Source organism: Triturus cristatus, chromosome 3_1 (assembly GCF_964204655.1).
Source record: "Triturus cristatus chromosome 3_1, aTriCri1.1, whole genome shotgun sequence".
In the NCBI taxonomy this organism is placed as follows: domain Eukaryota; kingdom Metazoa; phylum Chordata; class Amphibia; order Caudata; family Salamandridae; genus Triturus; species Triturus cristatus.
The window spans coordinates 641,467,315-641,480,714 of NC_140583.1; the positions used below are offsets into that span (position 1 = coordinate 641,467,315).

General features: G+C 47.0%; 1 protein-coding gene across 1 annotated transcript in view; it reads left to right on the plus strand.

Annotated features, from left to right (window-relative positions):
• MEGF11 (multiple EGF like domains 11) overlaps positions 1-13,400 on the plus strand; it is a 1,813,102-nt gene that overhangs the window by 1,650,339 nt on the left and 149,363 nt on the right. The window lies entirely within an intron of this gene.

The following is a 13,400-nucleotide window of genomic DNA, read 5'->3' on the forward strand; positions in this document are numbered from 1 at the left end:
TTTGCTTTTCCATTACATTGTGTTTACTCTAGTTGAGCTTTTAGGTTTGTTTCAGTTAATGTACCATAACTTACTGTAGCTCTGATTTGTTAGGTTATTTTACATTTTATTAAGTGGAATATATGTTATGTTTGCTTATAGATGTTATTTTACTCTTTTTTTAATTGAGGTGTTACTTTTATTAACTTCGTCTTTGTACGTTGGACCAGATTCACAAAGATGTTGCTTTGAGTTATACAGGGTTTACTCCTGAATTGTAGGAGTAAGCCAGGAAAACTCCTTGCTTATCCTGAAATTCATGAGTAAGCCAGGAGTAATTAAAGAGTAAGTCACATGTATGCATGTACCAATATTTGCTGTGTTCAGTTGTGTGATATGTAGGGTTTCTTGTTGCTATACTGCGTTTAGTTCTGTGTCATAGTTTCTAGGTTTGGTGCCTTTTGTATAATTTCGTGATATTGGTTTTATAGTGTCTCACCAGAGCATCTCCATAGCTTCAGGGCTCAACAGGAACTCTACGTCAGGCAAAACAGAAGTTCATGACATACAAACTAACCCAATACATCTAAAATCCGCTAGTGTTCGAATCATTGTTAAATAAAGCTATTCTCATTTACCCTTTTAGTAAAAGTGGCTCGCTCAGGAATTTTAGGAGTAAGTCAGGAGTACGCCTGGCATACTCTTGGTATTCAGAAACACTAGAAGAGTAAGTTACAGCAGAATATTTGTGAATCGCGCTCATTGTGTTCTTGCCACGGATGACTGCTTCATTACTTTCTAAGGAGAAAATTAGTCTACAATCATTTTCAAAATACTTTACTTTCCTCTTTCATTGTTGCACAATATGAAGGGTAGGGTCTGAATTGAGTCTCCATACATGCACAGTAGTGGTGTATGCTTGGAGACCAAGCAGTAATCAACATTACATATCTGGTGATGTATTCAGTAGCCTGTCCAACATACAGTACTTTAAGTGTCTTAATTATGTGGCACGGTCAGTTAACCCTAGGGCGAAATAAAGTAATCTAGCTAGGCAGCAGTGGGCCCTGTTAGAAACAAATCCTGAACATACACATACACCTGGACCAGTGCATGCCAGAGCTGGAGTGCGCTTCTCCATATCAACACAAAACTCTTCAGCACATGCAATGTAGACGTACACACACCACCAGTGCTTTAAATGGGCCCATATTGTCAATTACTCAGTACCTGCGCTTCTTTAATTTGAGAGAGAGCACTTGCCATTCGCAGCAGAGGTGCAATACTCCTAATGGGAGAGTACAAGCACTTCCCAGCCACAACCCGATACTCCGGGATAGTGAGTAGCAGCACTTCTATATTTCCATTTCAAGTACTGCTTATCAAAATCTTACTATATCCCACCTGTTTTCTCTATTCCTACATGTGCTTAGTGGCCCCCAGGGCTTTGCAGGAGTTTTGAAGTTTCACCAAAAGCTCTTTTTTGTCTTCATATGCGAACCCCACTTCCATGTGAAGTCTTTCCTCCCCTAAGACCCCTGTAAAAGCAGCCTTGCTCTTGCAATTTCCTGTACTTCCTGCACAACGTATGCCTTTTTAGGTATTAGTTTAAAGTGCATTAAACAACTAGGTGATGGAAGGAACGTTGGAATAATGCTAGCGAATAGCAATCTAACGGGACCTCATTCCTGCCTACGTTTTTTTATACTATGCCATCCTCGACAGAAATGTGCGAAATGCAGATCAGTCTTTGTCTGGGACTGAAGCTGCGCCTCAATGTCGAGGCCTAAATAGGGTGAAACGGGTTCGCTTGTGTCTCCGTTGCGAGGGGATGTATTCTGGCAGTTTGGGCTGGACCATTCCTATTGGAGGAGGGTCAGGGCTGATTTACATATTGTTCTTCCTGTTTGAGTTGGTATAGCAGGCAAACAAAGGATGGACTGGGATGCAGTCCAAGTAATCAGCAGTGGAAGAGATTAATTCAAGCATTCAACCTATCATGTTTTCATGTTTCCAGTTTAGAAATGCAGACGTGTGGAAAAGGCTTTAAATGTTTCTGTGAATGCCCACAAAGTAGGTGTTCACCTCGTTGGCTTGGACTGCTCCAGCAGCTCTCCTGTGGGTACACTGGCTAAGTATCATGTATGATCATCAATACCAAACTATTCGTACATCTCAAAACTTAGAATCATTCCATGAGTATTTGTAAAGCACATGTTCACCCCTGACGGGTTATCTTGGAGCTGAATAGCAGATGTTTATTGTTACCCAACTCAATGGTACTCATTTTATCGACCTCAGATGGATGAAAGGTTGAGTGGACCCGCCGGGATTTGGACCTGTGACCATGAGGTCGAACACAGGCCCCTGCAGTGGATGCATTAGTCCACTGAGACACCAGACCCGGCTGCAGGATCAGGAAGGGCCTGTGGACTGTTCCATTTTGTACAACTTGGAGTGTGGAAATGCTTTGTGAGGTGAATACTAGAATAAAGAATTAATTAAAAACAAACTGCCTTGAATGGAAAATAAAATAATTACTTTTTAGCCTAGCTCCTTTTTTTTCCATTTATACGTGAACCTCCAAGAGCCTGATATAACCAGGTGTTCCCATCCCTGAACTCCCTATAAGGAACTGTATCAAACCATTAAACTGACTCTGGGATTACAGTGTGAACGCCAGGATTGTCATTTAAAACTGTAAGGCAAGGAACACACAATAATAAAACAATTATACACCCTACATAATTGCTATACAGTGAACAAAATATAGCATATTCCACTTTGTTTTCATTTGCTTCTGATTGTCTTATCCATCCACATGTTGTGAGTAAAAGACAAATCCCTTCTTTCCTTCTCCAGACAAACACCACCATAGGTGGGCTGCTGTTTCTAATGAATCCATGCTGTCTGCGGCTAGGTTCATCAGCAGGCCAGGGGCGTAACACAGGCCCCCCGCAGCTGCCGCTTTGCGGGGTGGCCCCGTGCTCCAGGGGCCCCCTCACTCAGCGGAGCCAGCAAGCCTCTTCATTGCGCACGTCCGGCCTCTTAATAAATTAAATGGTGTGCAGCAGCACACCCGGGGCCCCGCGCCCCGGCCGGGCCTTAGAGGCTCGTCTTCCTTAATTAGATGGGCTGCTGCGCGCCGTACAGCCCGGGCCCTGCCCGGGCCTCAGACTCAGAGGCTCTTCATAAATCAGGACTCAATTAAATGGTGCAAAAGTTCAACTGCGCAGTGCGCATGCGCGGGCCTCTGAGGCAGATCTCTACATTAATTAAATGGTGGGTGGGTGCATGCCGGACGGTGTTCAGTTGTCTCCGCAGGTCCAGGGTGGGGCTGGTGACCAATTTTGCCATTCGCATTGCGGAGCGCAATTAAAGTGCGCCTGACTTTGAGGTGAGGCAGAGACTGAGAAGGACCCTCCTTCACCGGCCTTAATAATTTAAATTATTACAAGCAGGCGCGCAACACCCATTGGACTGACAGGGCTTCAGCCCCCCCCGTCGTGTGCGGCAGCCCGGGATGAGACACCTTCCCGGGCAGAAAAGCAGCCGCACCCGAGCACTTCACAGGTCTTTAGAAAGACCATTTGCATGTTAATGAGGCCGTGCTGTTGTTTCACCCCTTCTAAGAGCCCCTGCAGCTCCACTCTGCCTATTGCTTAAAGTTCAGCCCCCCCCGAAATTTTTGCTCAGCCCCCCCCGAAATTTGGCTCTAGTTGCGCCTCTGATTACAAGCCCCTGCTTGCCTGCCTGGCTAGCCTTGCCGTGCCCTGTCTCGCGCCTGCCTCTGAAGCTGCAGGCCAGGCCTCGCCCTCAGCCCGTCAGGTGAGTCAGAGTCTGTCCGAGGCAGGAGTGGTCCGTGGGTGGTGGCGAGGACGGAGTCTCAGTGGGTGGGGACTTGGGGTGGTAATCGCATCGGATGAGAAGAAAGATGATAATTTGGAATCAGAGAGGGCATCATGGTGGGGCCCGTAAAAGTACAAGTTTAAAACATAATATAGTGTAGGCCCAGTGAGTAACGCAGACCCCAGCGTTGCGGCGGGGAGGAATGCGGGGGCCCCTCTTTGTTTCAGTGAGCCAGCAGCAAGCCTCGTCTTCATTAATTAAATGGTGCGCACGCCAGGGCCCCAGCCGGGCCTCTCTGAGGTTCTCTTCATTTTTTTATTAAGTGGTACGCACGCCCGGGCCCCGGCACTCGCTCTGATGGCAGCTTTTGTACACCTGGTCCAAGAAAGCAGGTTCCACAGCTTACAGTGCTGAATGTGAAGGTGCTCAGATCTTTCTATGGGTGTTGTGTTTAATTAATAAACATGCTCCCGCCTACAACTGGTGGGCACTGGGCAGCTGTCGGGTTAGACTTAAGTGTATGTTTCTGTGTTGATGCCAAACGGACCTCGATGCAACAATATTCTCAGTTTGGATGACGCGCCTGTATGCCATAGCGACTAGTGACCCCAAAGCCAACCCGTCCCAGGACATTATCACTGACGGGTGAGTAACGGAAGAGAAGCACATGAGAGCCTGTCAGTAACATGGCCCTGGGGTCGAGGAGCTGGCCCGCCGCTTGTGGTAGGTAGGGTAGGCTGCCCAAAGGGAGATACTGGCTCAGGGGAAGGTGAGCTGGCCTCCTTCAAACGTGTCCAAGTCAAGGAGTTCAAGATTGCATACCTGATACTCAAACAGAAATGAAGGAATGTGGAATCCATTTAAGAAGCAACGCACTCTTAAACTGTTACAGTTTACAACGGATCTTGTCATATCAGGATTGACAAATTAAGTAAAAGGAAAATATGTGTGAAAGATAAAAAATATGATCTAGTGTATGAGGATTGTAGATTTGTAGTCGTGTTTTGTTTTATATTTGTGCTCCGACGTGGCCTTCCAACAGTATGAGCGCTATACATATCTATGCCGAGTCACACATAGAAATGCGGAAATTACTTTGTAAATTTCAGTTTTACTCTTGGTAAATCATATGCATGTTTCTACATATAAGGAAAAAACAAATAATCGATAGAAATGAAATCACTAAGGGTGGGCGCAGTGCTCCGCGAAGTGTGCGTAGTGCTGCCTACTTCGCGCTCCGCAAAGTAGGCGTAGCAGGCACACTACGCACACGCTACGGCGGAGCAGAGTTGTCCGCCACCCGCCTCCCTCCCGCCCTCATTTTAAAATTACTTAGAAAGTTAAAAATAAAGAAAATTACTTACCTGAGCTGCCGTTTCTCGGGAGAAATGCGCGGGCGCCCGAGCATGCGCATTTGTGAGGAAGAAGCTAGCGTGGAATCAGGAAGATGGAGCCCCAGGACGCGGCAGCTCAGGTAAGTGATTTCTTTATTTTTAACTTTCTAAGTAATTTTAAAATGAGGGCGGGAGGGAGGCGGGTGGCACGTAGTGGGGCTACGCGGAGTGTGTGGGTGCGCGTAGATTTGGGCACACTCCGTGATGCTCCGCGTAGCCCCACTACGCCCACTACGCCCAGGGTTAGAAATCACAGAGTTGTAACATTTCTAATGAAAAGGCTGGTACTAGTAAATATAATGTGATTTTTATAAAGGCATTGGCTTTAGGGTAATAAAGAACCTCCGAGGCAATTTAAGAACATTCATGTGAGGTCACACTGAAAGTGTTTGATAGTCTGAGACAGTATATCTTTATTGAGTATACAGCTTTTGTGGTAGGACATAACGTGACATCTAGACCCTATTAACATCAATGGTTACACATCTCATCCACCCTCGGCCTGAAGCGAAGCGTCCAATCTTTAAGAATTGTGCAATGGTGCCTTCCATTCACTCCCACTCTCGACTTGCACCCTGGGTTGGAGGGAAGGATCATGCCATTGCAGTTTCTCAATTATGAGGTGAAACACTCCTCTTTCTTGTAGTATATGGTGAGGTGGCCGGACCCAAGTGATTTTGCAACATGTCTATCCAATGCTGTTCCTGCGCTGCAAACTGAAGCTTCTCCTTGCTGTTCCTGCAGTGTTAGAAGTAACTCACTTATTTTCCTTGCAGTGTGTGTGAGGTGCAGTATACACCTCACCTTCCCTGCAGTGTGAGGTGAAGTATCTCCCTCGCTGTTCCTGTAGTGCAAGGTGAAGTGTCCCTGCAGTGCGAAGTGAAGTGACCTATCCTCGCTGTTGCTGCAGCATGAGCACTGCGTAGTGTAAAGTATATGGCACTTACTGAACCCGCAATGGAATGCTACGTGTCCCTCCTGGGCTCAGTGTTCCTGCAGCGTTAGTTTAAATGTCTCCCCTGTGGTAGGGATGGTGGCGCGTGACCTGGCGACACGCTGCGAGGTCCACTGCTGGTAATGTAACGCTGCAGTAACACACGCACAAACAGTATTGGTGTATGGGCCAAGACCTCCAGCGGTCATGCGCCAGTTTATTTATCCCCTCGGGCGAGCTGCCCTCCATGATGGTACATGGTGATGATACATGTTGCATGATATGTTCTCATATAAATGTTGCACCATGTGTTTTTCAAATTTTACACCAAGTTTTCTGAAGTTTATGTTGTAAATACAAAGCACCATTTGAACCTTTTGATTTGTTTCTTGCTGGGGGAGTTATTTCTTGCTGGGGGAGGGCCCACTTGGGAAGGCCAACCCTGAACACTCCTCTTTCACTTTGGTGTGCTTGCTGTACTCACTTGCTCCTTCAACTTGGATCTCAGCTTTCCGCTTCACCCCTTTTAGGATCCACCAGCCACCACTGGTGCATGGGCATCTGGCCCCTGACCTGAGAGCTCCTGAGTCCAGAACGCGGGAGGCCCCCTCCATGTTCTTTGCAGGGGAGCCCCCTCAAGTTTTGTTACGCCACTTCTGCAGGCAGGGAACTACCAAAGGCTCATGTGCACTGGGTGCATGAGAAACGAAAACCAGAAGTAGGCCGGTGACTGAAGAGCTGGCAGAGCTGGGGCAGAGTAAGTTGCATGTAAGGGTAGTCAATATGAAATCAGAACTGGAAGAAAGACTATTAGAAGTTTTGTACTCTGGAACTCAACTGGTACTCAGGCTTGTCAGAAGCCTCTGTGGGGCCTGGGTCACAAACCATGCGGGCCCTATAACCTTTCCAAACAGAACCAATGCACAGGGAAGTATTTGTAAGCAGCCCCAGTATGCTGGCGCCACTGGCAGCTGCCATTAACTGCTGCCCTGTCTGAACATTTGACCAAAGCAGACAAATCCTGTTTTGGTGACATATAAATATCTTTTGCAGAAGACTTGTGAGACCTTGAAAAGTTACCCCTGGCAGCCCCCCTTGTGATAGCCCTGTTGGCAGCAATGCACCAGGACACTTTTGGATAAAATAGCGTTTTATAACACATACGAAGGTGGCCAAGTTCTGATGGATACATCTGCCTGTGGTTCCTCACCTTTTGAATATCCCCTGCGCCAGCATTCCGCGGAAACTTTTCCCTAGCTCTCCACGCTGACGAGGTCATCACAATACTTCGGCTCCGCTCGCGACTCCACATGTTGTCACCGGAGCCATAAGAGAGCCTCGTCTGCGTGATGACGTCAGTTCCCTTTTTTCCGCGTCATCGATGCGTAACCTTCTCTGGGACTCTCCATACTGTGTCGAGTTACTTTGTTGTTTCTCCAGTTTTAACTGTAGCATTGTGCAGGATTTAAGCCCTGTAGAGAGTTTGGGGGTCATATGTCCATCACTGACCCCCATGTGGACTGTTTGTGGTGTTTGTCATTAAACCACGACGTGGTGGGCTATTCGTGTTGTCATAAAATGAACCCGAAGGCTCTGAAAGAACGGGAGGCCAAGCTTTTCATGGCAAAAGCAAGGAAGGAGAAGAGAGGGCGAAAAAGATCCAAATCGAAGTCGAAGTCGCCGACTTCGCATGCTTCGAAGTCGAGGAAGCGCAAGAAGAAGAGAAGGCATGGCTCTCTGCACCATTCATCGAAGGAAAAGACTTCAAGATCACTTTCTCCGGCTCCTCGACGTCGTCAAAAAGACTTCTCCATCTCCTCAGGTGACTCCGGAAAGATCTCCTTTTCCAAAAGATACTCTGGCGCGGTCGCCGACGCCAAGGGGCTCTCCGGAGTTGGAGGGCTTGCCAGTTCAGCATGATCCTTCTCCTGTACACAACACTGAACCTGTGGCTCCACCTGTGAATCCACCTTTTCCGACGTCGGATGCTCCTCCTGTGGATACTGACTCGGCTCCGTATCCTCAATTTCCTACTCCAGGTTCAGATCCTATGCATTTTTTAAATGCAATGTATGGCGTGTTTGCCAAGGCAGCCTTCCCCTCCGGAGCAACTTCGGGTCCCGTGGATCCGCTGGCCTTTAATTTGGGCATGCCTCAGCATTATGCCCAGGCACCCTTCGTGCCTTTTATGCCAACAGCGCCGTCATGGCAGTTTCTGGCTCCGAGATTTTCGACGCCGTATACAGAGTCCTCAGCACCGTCTGGTGGGCCTTCTCTCGGCCTCGTACGGCATCGATTCCACCATCGGATCCTCCTTCGAAGCCGGCTCCGGAGCTGTCGGCGCTGCGTGTGGCGCCGCCGATGCCGCAACCAAGGTTGCGCTCGTGGAGAGAGGCGCAGAGACTGTTGGAGGAAGAACAGTATCAGAATGAAGAGGTTGAAAAGGGTGAGATAGAGGAGTCTGTTGATGATTTCGATGGGCTTCAGGAGGCGAGTGGCTTGGACACCTCCCCTGAGTGGGAGCTTTCTTCTTCAAGGTCTTCTCCACCTCAAGAGGTAGCTCCATTTCATACTGTTATCAGAAAGGCTGGAGAGCTCTTGGACTTGAAACTGCCTACATCAGAATATAAGCCAAAGCTGCTCACATAGGGTTTGCATTCACCATCTTCGATAGTTGAGCTGCTGTTGCCTTTTAATGAGGCTTTAACTGAGCTTATCCTGGAGTTGTGGCGTAAACCGCTCACTTGTGGCGTAAACCGCTCACTTCTCCTGCTGTATCTAAATCTGTGGCAAGGAGATATAGGTCTGCTCCAGGGGACCCTCCCTTTCTTTCTTCACATCCGTCCCCAGAAAGTTTGGTGGTACAGGTGTCCTGTTCTAAACAGTCTTCAGGCACTTTTCCTCAGTATCCTGCCGACAGGGACTCTAAGAAGTTGGAGCAATAGGCTAAAATTATTTTCTTCCTCTAGCATGGCACTAAAATCAACCAATGCTACCTGTCTGTTGGGACGTTACATACATGGTTTGATGGATTCAGCTAAGCAATTGCCGCCCAAGTTGCCTTATGAGGAGCAGGGACATTTTAAGGAGGTTCTGTTGGATGCTCAGGCTGCTGCTCGTCAGGTTATACAGTCTGGCCTGGATACAGCTGATTCGGTGGCCAGGGTTATGAGCTCCTCCATAGTTACCAGGAGACAGGCTTGGCTTAGATCCTCTGGTTTTTCCCTGGACGTACAGGCTACCCTTCTTAATTTGCCCTTTGATGGTTCAAAACTTTTCGGAGAGAAGGCTGATTCCGCACTTCAGAAGTGCAAAGATAGCAAAGCCACGGCAAAATCCTTAGGGTTGCAAACTCAGTCGAAGGGGTTTGGATATAAGAAGTATCGAGGGTTTGGAAGGTCTTCCTTTCGTAGCTTGCGACAGCCTCAGCAACAACAGCAGCAAAATCCTCTTTATAAGTCCTACAGAGGAAGAAGTAGGGGTGGCCAACATGGGTCGGCCCGCAATCTCTCCCCCTCCTCTTCTACCTCCCCTGCTCCCCCTGGTAAAGCAAGAAAGCAGCCCTAGATCCCCCATCCTGGAACATGTGGGTCCTGTAGGGGGTCGGCTGTCTCACTTTCTACAGGGTTGGAAAACGTCAGACCTTGTAGAGAATGGGTACGCCCTTCCCTTTTGGGAATTTCCTCCTCCTTACTCTCCTTGCCAAGGTTTCTGTTCGGAAGACTATTTGCACAATATACATAAGAGGGTCCCTGTAAAGCAAATAAGTAAGGGGGAACCAGGGATGAAACAAGGAAATATACAACAATCAACCCCTTACAAAATAATCAACATCATAAATTCATTGATAGTAAGTAGTGTCCCACAGAAGAGCAGTTAATACATTTTATTATCAAATGCTAAAAATCTTTTTATCTCTTTTTTTATATAAATATACACATAATTTATCACATACAATCAATTCAACATGTACAATATTCTTTGTAATTCTTATCAGACAAGGGAGCCACCATCTAATCAGGAGAAAACCATAATTTCGGTACATGTCCCCACAACAAACATCAACAAAGAAAAGAAAAACATATAGTAAAAACTTAACACAATGACAAAAACTCACAGTATTACCATTGACTCAAACAGAAGACGCCATTACAAATAACACAACACATTTCAAATATACAATACACAATGAACACAATTATTCGGGATCCAGAATGTGACCCTATTAAACCGCCTGATGATATCCGTTTTTTTGTTTTTTTTGTTTTTTTTTAAAACCTTTATTTCAAAATTCAGGACACAGCTATTCAGCCGACAGCCCGAAGGTTCGGCAGCATTGAGAGTTAGATACAGTGATGTGTCCCCAATACAGTTCAAAAAGTAATGCAAAGGTCCAATTTTAAATAAACACAGAAAAAACTCACAACAAACCCCAGCAAGGCAGAACATCGAAAGCCCATGGCGAAAGCCCCCAGGGGAGGCCGGACCCCACTCATCTACTAGTTACAAGACTGTGTACGGAGGAAGAAGGGGGACAGCAGAGGCCCAAAACGGTTCCTAAAACCAAACTGTGCTGGAAAGTAGGTCAGGGGGAAAGCTGATGATATCCGTTTTTGAATACTTCCTTGAACTTCCAAATCTCAATCATGTTTTTAGTCTGAAGACGTCGTTGTGGATCCAGCGAATATAGGACGTCTTTGGTGCTCTGTCTGACAAAATTCTAACTTGAGTTGCAGTATACGTGGTTTTGAATTAGAGATGCGCTTTTGGAGCATCGTCCACACTTACTAGCCCCTGGGATTCTGAATAGCCTCTAAAAAGTTTGGTGTATATATATATATATACACATATATATATATATCCCAAATGTATCTGAATACAATCACATTACAATGTTCTGAATACAATCACATTAAAATGTTAGATAGAATGTATTTCTGAATTCCAAGCATCATATGAAATCAGTGCCCTGAAGAAGGATGATACATGCCATTTCCGAAAACGTGCGTCGGTGCAATTGTGTTAATTGTGTATTGTATATTTGAAATATGTTGTGTTATTTGTAATGGTTACTTCTGTTTGAGTCACTGGTACTACTGTGAGTTTTTGTCATTGTGTTACGTTTTTACGCCCTGGCTGGTAAAGATCCTCTTGAAGGTATTAGAGCTCATTCTACTAGAGCCAAGTCATCCACTTCTGCTTTGGCCAGAGGTGTACCTGTAGTGGACATTTGTAAGGCTGCAACTTGGGCCTCCCTCCACACTTTCGCAAAGCATTATTGCTTGGATTCCGAAATGAGAAGGGAGGGCCACTTTGCGCGCTCTGTCCTGCAGAACCTTTTGCTATAGAAGGGTGGACACCCTCCTCCGGGAGTGGGACTGCTGTGGGATTCTATTCAAAAGGTGAGGAATCTAAACAGTGTGACAACGCTGGGAGTGGAAATGGGAGGCCGTGGACAGCGTAACCTCCAGCAATCCAATCTGGAGAAATTTGCCTACGCTAAATATCAACCAAACTCAGTTGAACATTCCAAGGAACCTGCTGAGGACGCACCCTCTGTGAGTGATCCGGAGATCACGCTTAAGGACATTTTCACCACTCTAAACAGGGTCCATACGGATCTAGATGGCAAAATTGGTACAGTCTCGACAGAACTCTCATTGCTTAGAGCTGATTTTCGAAACATGAGCGGCAGAGTTAAAGAGGTTGAGGCGACCACTGAGAACTTGTGCACTAAAACCAAAGAAATTCAGAACAGGGTGCGTGTGCTGCAAAGTGAAACAAAGCTACTTACTGACAAGCTTGACGATTACGAGGGAAGGTCGCGGCGCAATAACGCACGCATTATTGGCGTACCGAAAGGGACGGAAGGGCGAGCGGCTGATCTCTTCATGGAAGAACTCATTCAGCGGCGCCAACAGCCCAAAGGACTCTCGAATTATTCTCTGTTGAAAGAGCACATCGTGTCCCCAGAGGGAGGCCAAAGCCAGGGACACCCCCAGACTGATCCTGGCTCATATCTTCAACTTCAGGGAATGAGACATAAACCCACAAACGGCGCGGATCGCTCCACCAGTCCGTATTGAAGATAAAACTATTACCTTCTTTCCTGACAACACAGCCGCAGTCACTAAGTAGCGTCGCACATTCCTGGAAGTAAAGAAGAAACTCCGGAAAAGAGAACTGAAATACTTCATGCTCTTCCTGGCGCGCTTGAGGGTGGAGGCGGAGGGCAAGGTATGGCTCTTCCACGCCCCCGGGGAAGTCAGGGACTGGCTGGAGGGATGGCACCCAGCAACAGCCCCAGGGAGACGCGATGGAAAACTGCACCAAATGCCAGCAACAACTACATGCATTGACTCTGACGCTACTTCCACGCCACGGGAGGACTTGCAGGAGAGACGCTGACGAGGCACCAATTTACGTACCTCTCATAGTTGCAGTGAAGTGACAACTTCTCCATCCGACGACGCGAGCCATTTGCTTGAACTTGGCAGACGCAGATACAATCGCAGTTGGACACCTCACTAGACATTGCTACGCCACGTATTTCCTTTTCTAGTAATCTTGAGTACTGGGATAAATACACCACTACTACATAGAGTGACGCGGGAGGGGTTGGAAGGAGGACCCAAACCTCACTAAGGTAAATGGGTAAGGTATGTGAGCACCCTGCAACGTTGGGGAGGCGGGTAGTTTTAAGTCCGTCAGGCAGGAATGGGGAGGGTCAACACTCAGGGGGCTTTTCACGTATTATGTTTGTATGGTTTTTTGTTACACTTGTTATGACACTTGAAAGGAGCGAACACCTAGGCTGACCTCACCTACTCAGATGTCACAATGCACCGTGACACCAACACTATCGTTTGTCTCATGGAATGTTAATGGTCTTAGAGAAAAGGTAAAGGGGGGACTTGTACTGCAATACTTAAAACGTAAAACCCCAGCAGTTACACTACTATAAGAAACACATTTAACAGGGTCCACGTGTAAAGCGTTGGATAGATGGGGGTTTAAGCTTATAGTTCATTCAGAATTCACCTCAGGGTCCCCAGGGGTGGGCATCCTGATTGGAAAACAATTCCCCCTTGTTGTTCATCGCACTTTCCAAGATGATCAGGGTCGATTTGCATCGGTGGCGGTACAATGGGAGGGCCACCTTCTGAATTTTGTGACTGTGTACATCCCGCCCGCCTTGCACCCGCTGGCCTTCCAGGCGCTGGGCACATTCTTGCTTACACTGC